Source organism: Peromyscus eremicus, chromosome 12, assembly GCF_949786415.1.
Source record: "Peromyscus eremicus chromosome 12, PerEre_H2_v1, whole genome shotgun sequence".
NCBI lineage: Eukaryota > Metazoa > Chordata > Mammalia > Rodentia > Cricetidae > Peromyscus > Peromyscus eremicus.
Genome location: NC_081428.1, coordinates 69,625,231 through 69,636,368, shown reverse-complemented (window position 1 = coordinate 69,636,368; position 11,138 = coordinate 69,625,231). Strand labels below are relative to the sequence as shown.

General features: G+C 45.6%; 1 protein-coding gene across 1 annotated transcript in view; it reads left to right on the top strand.

Annotated features, from left to right (window-relative positions):
• Positions 1–932: 932 nt before the first annotated feature.
• The window catches only part of Lpp (LIM domain containing preferred translocation partner in lipoma), a 547,833-nt gene continuing 537,627 nt past the window's right edge, over positions 933–11,138 (top strand). Inside the window, exons 1-2 of the mRNA XM_059277236.1 lie at positions 933–1,155; positions 10,809–10,910. The gene's annotated coding sequence lies outside the window, so the exon portion shown is untranslated. The remainder of the gene's footprint in view (positions 1,156–10,808; positions 10,911–11,138) is intronic.

Sequence of the window (11,138 nt, the reverse complement as noted above, 5' to 3'; positions counted from 1 at the left end):
GCCGATCTGTCACATTTTCTTTATCCGTGCCTGTGTGTTTCTTAGTTATTGTGAATGCTGCTGTAATACACATCGACGTTGGAGTATCTCTCTAACATGTTGGCTTGGTTTGGTCATTACGCAGGAGGAGGATAGTTGGATCATATGATGGTTGTAAGTTCAGCTTTTTGAGGGACCTCTATTCTGATTTTCAGAGTGGCCGGGCCAGTTTTCATTCTACCAACAGTGTTTAAGTGTTCTTTTTTGTCCACGCCCGGGCAGCAATCATTGATGAAGAGAGACATACTGACTGGAGCGAGATGGGATCTCAGTGTAGTTTTCCTTGGCATTTCTCTGATGGTTAGTGATGCTGAACATTTCATACTTATTGGCCATTGTATTTCATCCTTTGGAAGCTGTGTCTTCAGCCCATTCGTTATCTGCGTTTTTAAATTTTGTGTTGCTTACCCTGTGGAGTTGTTTATTCTAGACATTAATCTTCTCTCAGATGAATAGCTATTGAAGATTTTTCACCTATTCTGTAGGCAGTCTCTTGTGGCATTTGGGACAGTCTTAAAGGTAGACTTTAAGCTTTCAAACCAGCCACTTCCTATGCTGGGTTGGGAGGCTGTTTCCTGGAACAGGATCATGTGTGTGTGTGTGTGTGTGTGTGTGTGTGTGTGTGTGTGTGTGTGTGTAGTAGTTGACACTCCATGTCTGTCTGTTGTGTGTGTGTGTAGTAGATGAGACTCCATGCCTGGGGGGGTTGTTAATGATTTACTCAGAATAAGGAGAGCTGCCTTGTGTGGGGCATGTTCTTGAAGTGCCAGAGAGAAGGGTGATTTTTCTGACATCCTCCAGCCTTCTTCTCCATATATGGAAATGTTTACCCACCACACTCATCTATTGGAAGGGAAGGAGGTGACTCAGGGTTTGGGAGAAGCAGGATTTGAATTCTTGTTTCCAGAAACCAAGCGGAGCCCCCTCCCCCGCCTCCTGCCCTTCCCCCTCCATGCCTCTGCCCCTTGTTCTGGAGGCTGAAGAGAGTGTGCCTCAGCTCAGTTCCCCTCAGGCTTCTGGACCACATCCCTGCTGTGTTCTGTCCTGGGCCTGGCTTTGTGAGAGGGAGTCAGGGCAGTGAAGGCCCCCTGCTGTCTGTGGTGGTGACCTCTTCACGTGAGTACATCATTATTGCCAAGGGCATTTCTGCTAGCCGACCTGGGATGCTTGCTTGCACAGGGATGGTGGTGGGAAATACTGTGAGGAATGTTGAAGGCTTTTATCTGGGGGTGAGGGGGACGGCTGCTTTCCCAGGGGAGCAATTCTCATGGATGGATTTAGAAATGGGGTCAGCCGGAGGAAAATTTTTGTTTGTACCTAAAACCAAGCAAACAAACAAAACTGTACAGATATTGTTCCCACCTGAGGCCTAGCTTCAGTTAGGTAGAAAGATAATTTGGGAGTATTGTCTGATTGCCAGGGAGAAAGCACCAGCCAAAAGGGATGTGTGTGGGAACTTGGGGAGGGGCGGTCTTACCCTGCAGAGCAGAGCTATGGTTGGACTTTGTGACACATTGGTGTCTGGCATTCCTGTGGCCCACAGAGTCTTGTGGACCTTGTGTAGATATGATGGGTAGTCCACGTTGCAAAGAGCCAGCCATTAGCGAGTCCCATCTGTCATATTTCACAACATTCTACGGTGCAGGAGGCCTTGAGAGTATACTTGTCCTGATATGTGACTGAAAGGTTAGAACCCAGACTTCTCAGTCCGTTCCCCTGACAGGACGGACACTCAGTGCTGTCCTATAAGCAAGGCCTTTGTAATGACCGGCTCTGCTCAGCTTGGGACATGGAGGAAGAGCTGTACATGAGGGAGCACCTGACTGCTTCTCCTCTGTGTCTTGCTTGGGGAGCACGTTGCTGCCTTCTGAGTCTTGCCTAGAAAATGCGCTATTGATACCAGGTCCTTAGTCTGTGCCGAGCCCTACAGTAACTGGTCTGTAATTACCTGTAATTTTCCCGTGTTGGAAGGTAGATGTTCTTATCCTAATTTACCTGCAAGAAAAGCAAGACCCAAGGAAGTGTGAGAAGCTGCCTAGGTCTTAGCCCTTGCACATTGGCTTAGTGCATATAGGGTCTGTTTGACTGCAAAGGCCAGGAGCTAGCCCAAGGTTAAGTTCCCTTTCCCTGAACTAATCTGCCAGGCTTCTTCAGTGTCATGCATCTCTCTAATCCTACTAACTCGTGTGTGTGTGTGTGTGTGTGTGTGTGTGTGTGTGTGTGTGTGTGTCTAGGCTAGAGACATCTTTAGGTGCTGTCCTTTTTTTTTAATTTTTTTATTTAAAGACAGAATCTCTTATTTGCGTGGAACTCATGAAGCAGGCAAGGTTGACTGGCCAGGGAGTGCCAGGGACCTGCCTGTCTACCTCTCCAGTACTGAATTACAAATGTGTCACACCACCGCCATGCTTGCCTCTTTAGAGCCCGGCTCTAGGGCTTGGACTCAGGACTTGACAGACTGAGCTACCTCCCTGGTCTCCTAGCTTTATTGATCACTATGGAGTCTCTGCTCCTGTGCATTGTTCTGTTGTGGGCAGTGTCCCTGCGCAGGGTGCAGACGGCATAATTAAATACGCAAAACAGCAAGGGTGTGCCGGGGAGGAGATAGGGAACATGGAAATGAGGGGGAGTGATCGATAATCCAGAGTTAGATCAGCCAAGGGCGCAGGGCTGGATGTGGGGGAGGGTCTCTGCCAGGTCTGTTCTCACTGAACGTGAGTGACAAGGGCCAGCCGTGGAAAGGACAGAGGAAGGGACTGTGCGGGCCGTGGGCAGCCGGCACAAAGTGGGAAGGAGTTCGTGTGTGGGGAACATAGGGGGAGGCTGTGCCAGCAGCCCATGACGGCGGGTGCCGAAGCCGCAGAGGAGAGCTGGAAGGGGCTGGTTGGTGTGAGTAAACCAGGGGGCCCCAGTTAGCTTCCAAGTCCCATGTCCAGGTCTGCTGGTACAAACGTCCCTCTGGCAACTGTTTGAGGAGTTCTCTGACAGGTGAGGGCAGTAGTAGAAGCATAAAACTTGGAGACTTTTGGCGCATTCCAGGGGTGTGTGTGTGTGTGTGTGTGTGTGTATGTGGTGTGTGTGTGTGTATGTGGTGTGTGTGTATATATGGTGTGTGTGGTGTGTGTGTATGTGGTGTGTGTGTGTGTGTGGTGTGTGTATATGTGGTGTGTGTGTATGTGGTGTGTGTGTATGTGTGTATGTGGTGTGTGTGTATGTGTGTATGTGGTGTGTGTGTGTGTATGTGGTGTGTGTGTATATATGGTGTGTGTGGTGTGTGTGTATGTGGTGTGTGTGTGTGTGTGGTGTGTGTATATGTGGTGTGTGTGTATGTGGTGTGTGTGTATGTGTGTATGTGGTGTGTGTGTGTGTATGTGGTGTGTGTGTATATATGGTGTGTGTGGTGTGTGTGTATGTGGTGTGTGTGTGGTGTATGTGTGTATGTGGTGTGTGTGTATGTGGTGTGTGTGTGGTGTGTGTGTATGTGGTGTGTGTGTATGTGTGTATGTTGTGTGTGTGTGTGGTGTGTGTGTATGTGGTGTGTGTGTGTGTGGTGTGTGTGTATGTGGTATGTGTGTGTATGTGGTGTGTGTGTGTGTATGTGGTGTGTGTATGTAGTGTGTGTGTGTGTGTGTGGCGGGTGGTGGTGGTGGCAGCGGTGCAGCCTTGATGCAGTGCTGTAGCAGGGGGATGGAGGAGAGAAGTTCAGGACTTGTTCGAGTGTTTTCAGTAGGATGTCAAAGTGTGATTTCCTTTGGAGAAATGTCAAGCGGAATGGACCCAGAGCTTCATAAAGACACATCGGTGTTATTTTGCGGAGAAGCTACTAGAACTCCAGACCTAAGACTGTAGACTTTGAATCAGAATCTCCAGCTTCTAGCCAGGCAGTTGAGGGTGCAGCAGCTGCTGGCTTCTGACTCCTGACTGGGAGCCGTGAGAATGCCCCACACAAGGCCGTCAGAATGTGTAGCTGCCTCGGCTCTCTCGGGATGGTTTTTTTTTCATAAAGTATTCTTTCCCACCAAGAATGTGAAACCCTCTGAGTGATGATATTTAAAATGTTACCTTTTTGTCGTGTTCAGCACATGCCAAGTATATGTTCTACCACTGAGCTGTGTCTCCAGGCCCTTTTCAATGTGTTTTCTGGTCATGAGGAGATTTCTCTCTCTCTTTCCTAGACCTTTAGCAACACACCCTCCATCCCATCAAATGGGCCTGCGAAGACCCCAGAGACACTGCTGCATCAAAGCCCCTTGTGGCTTGAGGCTGTGACAAGCTGGCTGCCTCCCCGTGTTCCCTTGAGTTTAGCTTGCCATTGCCTGGTTCTCCCCGGGCTTCCTTTGAAGGAGCTGGGCTTCCCAGAAAATACCCACGGTTTTCAGTGTAGAGAAGGGTCTCTGAGTGGTTAGGCAGTAGTTTAGTCAAAGTCCCACAACGAATGGGGTCAGAATCAGGCTGAGATGCTAAAGTGACGAAGCCCTTACCTCTAGTCAACTAAGTCAGGGGGTAGTCATTCCTGAGGCTTCTTTACACACTTCTCTTCAAGTAGTTTACAGTCTAACGTTACCAGGTTTTCTAAAGAAGGAAAAAGAAATCAGTTTAACACCATCTCTTAAGAAACAGTACTTTGTTTGTGCTCACTCCCTTTTTTTCCCACAAAATTTCTTTCATATCACCCATTCAGTCAACAAACATTTATTGAGTTCTTACTGTATGCCAGGCATTGTGCTAGGTGCTGGGGATTGATTCAAAGATAATTTGGAGGCGTATGGGAGGGGAGTGGATAATTACAGCACAGTGAGATCAGTGCTATAATAGCGGGATATATAAAGAACAAGAAATAGCACCGTGAATAACATCTCTGAACAAATTGCTGTCTTTTTTCCTTCTGGATTATTCCCTTATGTATATTGCCCAAAGTGGGATTACTGGGTCATTTAAAAGATGAAAACAATTTGGCACAAAAAGATGTAATGGCTTTGCCTGGGGAATACAGCTCAATTTTCAGCAGGAGAAAAAAAAAAAGTGTTGACAACTCCCGATTTAGACCACTTCTCCAGGAGGACTGGGGAGTTTTCATGCTATGCTATCAACATGGTACCTTTTGCGGGGTGGGGGTGGGGGCCCCTGTGCTGAACATGCCAGCTTACACGTAGAAACACATGTCCTCACCTTCAACCTCGCAGACTAGTTGCTCTGACTGTAACGTGACTCCAGGAATATCGTATTCATCTTCTCACTGTACTCTGGTTAACAGGAAGCGACTTGCTGAAGAGTGCCGTTAAGAACTGGAGAAATCCACCAGTGGAGTGGAGTTTTTTAATTCTCATTCTCACCCCACTCCCCATGTTGTGTTCAGAAAGCCTGGGCGCTTACGTTCCAGCTAGTGTCCGGAATTTCCTAGCGCTTTTTCTCAAGGTTAGGATGTTCTGACCCTTGACATCAAAGCCGCATACAGCATCCTTCTGTGCTTTGGCCCAAAGAAACCCGAGGGCCCATTTTGTTTTGTGGCCCAGAGCCTGAAAGACTATTTGGTTGGCCCCAGCCTTGGAATATGAAATCCCAAGGAAAGCTGAAACCGTACCACGGTTGTCTTTGAAATGTGTGATTTTTTTTCTAGTAGTCACAGTTTTAAGCCATACTCTTGTCCCCAGTATTGCACACCTCTCGTAACCGGAATCACGTATGTGTCCACCAGTCATATCCCTGCTCTCTCAGCTCATTCCCTGCCTCTCCCTGGTTATCCTGCATTTGCTCATCTCCATGCTTCTGCTCTCGCTCTTCCTTTAGAAGTGAGATGACCTCACTTCTCTATCTGTAAAACTCCTGTTGTCCTATGGAGGAATTAATCGCAGTCACCATCTGCTCCCCACAAACCACCTCCTTTGCCCTACAAGAGGTTCTGTTGGGTTAACCTGCACCAGGTAGCTGTGAGGCAGCTGAGTGTCCGCGATCATGCTTAGAAGCACAAGATCCGGGCTTGGCTCCTGCCTGTGGTACTTCCTCGCTGTGAGGTGAAGCGTGTCGGAAACACACGACTGAATTTCTTTTTCTTTAGATGGGTGTGAATAAATGATCACCCATGTCATAGTGTGTTCTGGCACTTGTGCCTTGGTCCGTGTTTCTTCCTCAGCTGTTGTCCTTACATGTGTCACATCTCCCCTTTTCTATGGAGCTGTTTAAAGACAGAGAGAGAGAGTTTCATTTTCCTGGGTCTGTGGATGTACGGAGTTGCTGCCAGGGCCCCTTTAACGGAAAGAGCAATTTCATACATCCCAATTGATCTCATCTGATTAGGGCATCATTAACTGAAGGTTCCACTTCGTTGTTCTAGGCTGGCCAGGAAGGGGCTTTCTCAGCACACACAGGGATGAGTCGGATGGGATCCTGCTAGAGCTTGTCTCAGCCTCTGGGGTACTTACAGTGTTGGCTGTCCCTCGTGGCAGAGTGTGTGGGGGGTCTTGCTTGGGGCGTGACTTAGTTTCTTTCCTGTAAAAGTTACTGAGTTAGAAGGAAGGGATAGTGGAGCTGTGGATTAGAGCCCACTCAAACGCCACCCTCCTACCCCCCACCCCCCGCCACGGGAAAATCCCTTACATGCTCATAGCTTGCTGTTATGGAAGGGAATCCTTTTTTAAAATGATGGTTCAGCTGTTTAGCTTTTTCTCATATCATTCCCTCAAAATCGACAGCCACCGTGAGTCTTAGAATTCAAGTAATTTGGGCCAGGATACCAAGTCCTCCATGTTCTGTGTGTAACACCATCTTTAGCTTCCGGTCCCGCCATGCCCCATTAGTTCTGTGCTGCTGGCCTCACTGGGGTCTCTGAGAATACCCTGGGCTCATCCTCAATGCCTGTGCCCATTGGTTCTCTGTGCCCATTCGCTTCCTTTATATGCAGCAGTCCTCTTGGATTTTCAGGCTTACTTGAAAAGTTGCAGCCTCTGCAGAGACCTTTGAGACCCTGAGCAGCAAAATATGGCATGGACTTGCTTACACAGCCTTTTCACCCAGTCTTGGATGTTCCAGCATTCCCACTGGGAGGCTGTGAGTTCTTTGGGGAGTCCAGACACATTTCAGCACCTGTGCCTGCCTGCTTGGCCCACCCTGCTTTATCAAAACCTGACTACTGGTAAACGTCTGTTTTCTGTACCCTGACTGCGGGGGAATATGCCATCATGTCAGCTAACAGCTGTCCCAGGGGGGCCTCAGAAGTCAATACCAGGGTTACTCAGGATTTGTTTGATCAAGAGCACAGCCATTTGCAATCTGTTTTAGAATTGATCTGATAGTATTTCATAACTATCCTTTTTCAGGCTTCTTCTGGACACCTATAGATCTCTGATTAATGCCAGGTCTCTGAGCTTTTTACTTAAAGAGTTTAACAAAGTAGAATAGACAACAGATTTGCAGGTTTCTTACATGAACATTAAAAAAAAAAGCAGTCATTATTTTTATACCAAAGCAATTCAAAGTGTGAAAATGGCAGTTTTTTTAAAAGGTATATTTCTGCCCTGAGAAGAAGAATAAATGTCCATATTCTGTTTGTGACTATAATTAATAAAACCCTTGTCACAGAGCTTGGTTTTGAAGACTTTGGTTTAAGACTGGTGCTGTTAGCCCCCAAACCTTTGATGTATATTCCAGTCTTCAGGTTCCTCTATGTATAAGTAGAAACTCTTTCTCAGTGTTGCTAGAATTTAAATAAGATTTTGGATGTGAAGCTGATTAATGTGTGATTAAAAATTAAGTTTGGAAATATTTTTGAAAGTATCATTTTTAAACAGTTTGCATTAGAAAGAAAATACATGTAAAGTGTTCCTGTATTTTACTTTTGAAAATGATAACACAATGAATTTACTTTGAAGGAATATCACATATCTTAGAGAACACAACTGATTTATATTAAGCTTTTCATCCAAATACTTTATATCTTAGATTCGTGGTTGTCGAGAAGTTATACAAACCTTGGAAAGAGGTGAACATGCATTAATGTGCAGTGTGTGGTCTCTATACTACATATGCTGGATGCTGCATTCCAGGAAATAGTTGTCCACACCCTGAAGGGCAGGTAGTGGCCCCATTTTGCTGACAGGAAACTTGAGCTTGGAGAGGTTAACATCCTTTATACAAGCCCTGGATTCGGAACTGTGCTCCCGATGGCTTTTAGAAACTCTTCTATTTACACACGTGCCATGGCCTGTCTGGCTTTGTTTGCTCTCTCTGTCCTCTTTCCCCATGGCAGCTTCTGGTTTAGGGCCAGATAAAGCAATGGCAATCTGCAGTCGCGAAGTCCCTTAGACTGTGAGGAGTCGAGTTGAGTTTCTTGGCTTTTGCTGCCGAGAATGCGCTTTCTCCCGGCTTCTTCGAACTCGTTCTTCAGTTTTTACTTCTCTCCCTCTGTCTTGGGAGACTTTTGCCATTTCCACTTGGGAAGCCAGGAGACTGTGTGAAGAGGGCTCCATATTTATTTTTCAAGCATGTAAGTGGCAAATCAAATTCATTAGTATTTCTCACCGTCCTCTGGGACCTACAGACCCCGTGTGAAAAAGATGTCCACTGGCTGGAAATTGGGAGCTGGGAGGTCTCCCTTGATAGAGGGTTTCAGACTGACCCCTCCTTTCACTCCCAGAGCCTTGGTGTATTTATCTGGCAAGAGTGTGAGTGCTTTTGTTGATTTCTATCTAAGGTTTTAAAATTCTATGTTTCTTGAGGTCTCCAAGCCCGTCAGTTTCTGCTGAGCCGCATACTCCTGCAGCTGTTTCTCTGATACTTTTCAATCTTTACATTTAATCTACTCAACAATGCATAATTTTTTTTTTAAAGGGAAGCTCTTATAGACACTTCTGAAATATAAGGGTGGAGCGAATAGAAGGATGTTAAAAAATAGAAAACAACCAATTAAATAGTATATAGCATATAATTCTCCTTGGAAACTTACTGCGAAATTGAGGAGCACTTTAACAACTGGTAATTTAAATTGCATTTGAACTCTGCTAATGGTTTGTTTGCATGGGAACTTCAATCATTTCGCAGCAGTTCTTTAGCAAAGCTGCTTGTTCTCTTTATGGCAAAGAAGGAGAAAATTATTAAAAGAGAAGTTGACTATAGGAAAGGGAGGCCGCTTACCCTGGCACATAGAGGGAAGCTCGAGAGAGGATGGGACTCCCCCAGGGCCAAGGGGCAGAACTGTGTCTTTTATAGGGGCTTAGACCTCTGGGGAGTCAGAAGCCCTTTTGCCTCTCATAGAAACTGTTTCATGTTTCTCTCCCCCAGTTCTTGCTCTGCATAAGGGAGCTTGGATTTTATGGGGTTTTGGGTTGGGGGTATCTTTTTTTTTTTTTTTTTCTATCAGATTGCACTGTCCGTAGCAATCAGTGTGTCAGCAAATTTGAAGTTGTACCTCTGGTAAAAATGCTTTTTGAGGTTTCTGATATTCTCAGGACCTCAAACTCTCAGGAATGAACTGCTTCAAGTGGGTTTATCTTGAGTGAACTCCACTTTCCTTACGGAATTTCTTCTTGTTGTTGAGGTATACTTGAGTGTATGAGAACACAAGGCAGGTCCCTGTCCTCGGTAGTCTGTGTTGAAGATGGGCAGTAACTAGCTGAGGTGGAGGAAGCCCTGAATCCCTGTCACTAGTGATGGTTTCTTGGATGGCCACTTCCCTCTCCTGGTGCTCAGCTCTCTTGTTGTAGAAGAATTGGGGAAGTCACCGAAGGTTTTTTTTTTTTTTTTTTTTTTTTCCCCTAACTCTGAAGCTTATACACAGATGGGAAGACTGATATCAGGGTCATGGAGCAATTATATGATTGGTTAGAAAATACTCAAAGATACTATGGGAATGAGGGTGGAGGTTTTCTGGTTTGTGTGTTTCTATTCCCTGTACCATGGACAAGTTTTATAATAGTCCACTTCCCTGGAATGTACGCCGTATAATCCCAAGAAAAGAGCCATAGTTTTTTTGTAGCTAGAGTTTTCCTGCCTGGCCCACAGTCAGGATAAATCTCTATCACCCGCCAATCCCACAGCTGCTCAGACCCAACCGAGTAAACACAGAGACATATTGCTTACAAACTGTATGGCTGTGGCAGGCTTCTTGCTAACTGTTCTTATATTTTAAATTAATCCATTTCTATAAATCTATACCTTGCCACGTGACTTGTGGATTACCGGCATCTTCACATGCTGCTAGTCATGGTGGCGGCTGGCAGTGTCTCTCTCCGCCTTCCTGTTCTCTCAATTGTCTTCTCTGTTGGTCCCGCCTATACTTCCTGCCTGGCTACTGGCCAATCAGTGTTTTATTTATTGACCAATCAGAGCAACACATTTGACATACAGACCATCCCACAGCAGTTTTCAATGTTGTAAGTCCGCATTGAGGACTTATCAAGGAGTACTGAGATTTTGCAGCTCTCTGTGGCTCACTAGTTCTCATCGTACATGTAAGGAAATTGAAATTCAGAGGGCCACTAAGTCGTATTTCTTTTTTTCCCTAATTGCGTCTGTTTGATCTGTCTTGTACTTCTGTAACTCAGATGAATCGGTTTTCCAGGGTGCTGAGATATGAAGAGTGAGAGCATTCTCTTCCCCCTTCCTTTGAGACAAACTTATCAAACAAGAGTGCTGGTACCCACTGGAGGTTTGGGAGGTCTAGAAGAGTCAGACATCATCCAGGAGGGTTTAATCAGAGATATTGATTGTCGGTCTAGGAAGTTCTGAAGCTGGTCGGAGCTGAGAGACTGAAACATTCCTCTCTCTGTTTTCCACAGGTGGGAACTCAAGGACAGAAGCAGAGAGAATCTGTCGGCTGGTTCTGCGTTTGCCATTGTTTGCTATTCCCTCAGTGGAGGGGAGCTGTTTTCCCTCAGCTGGTGAGTCCTACACAGAAATATCTTCTTTTTTAACAGATAAGTGTATATGTAGATTTTATATATATATATCTATATATATCTATCTATATATACTTTAATCAGTTTTAAAAAAAATAATGGGTGCTGGAAACAAGAATTGAGAACCGAGAAGTCTAAAATGTTCATCATCATTATTATTTTTGAATTGGTTTCATGGCAACAGACTAGATATACCAATGCCAGTAAAAC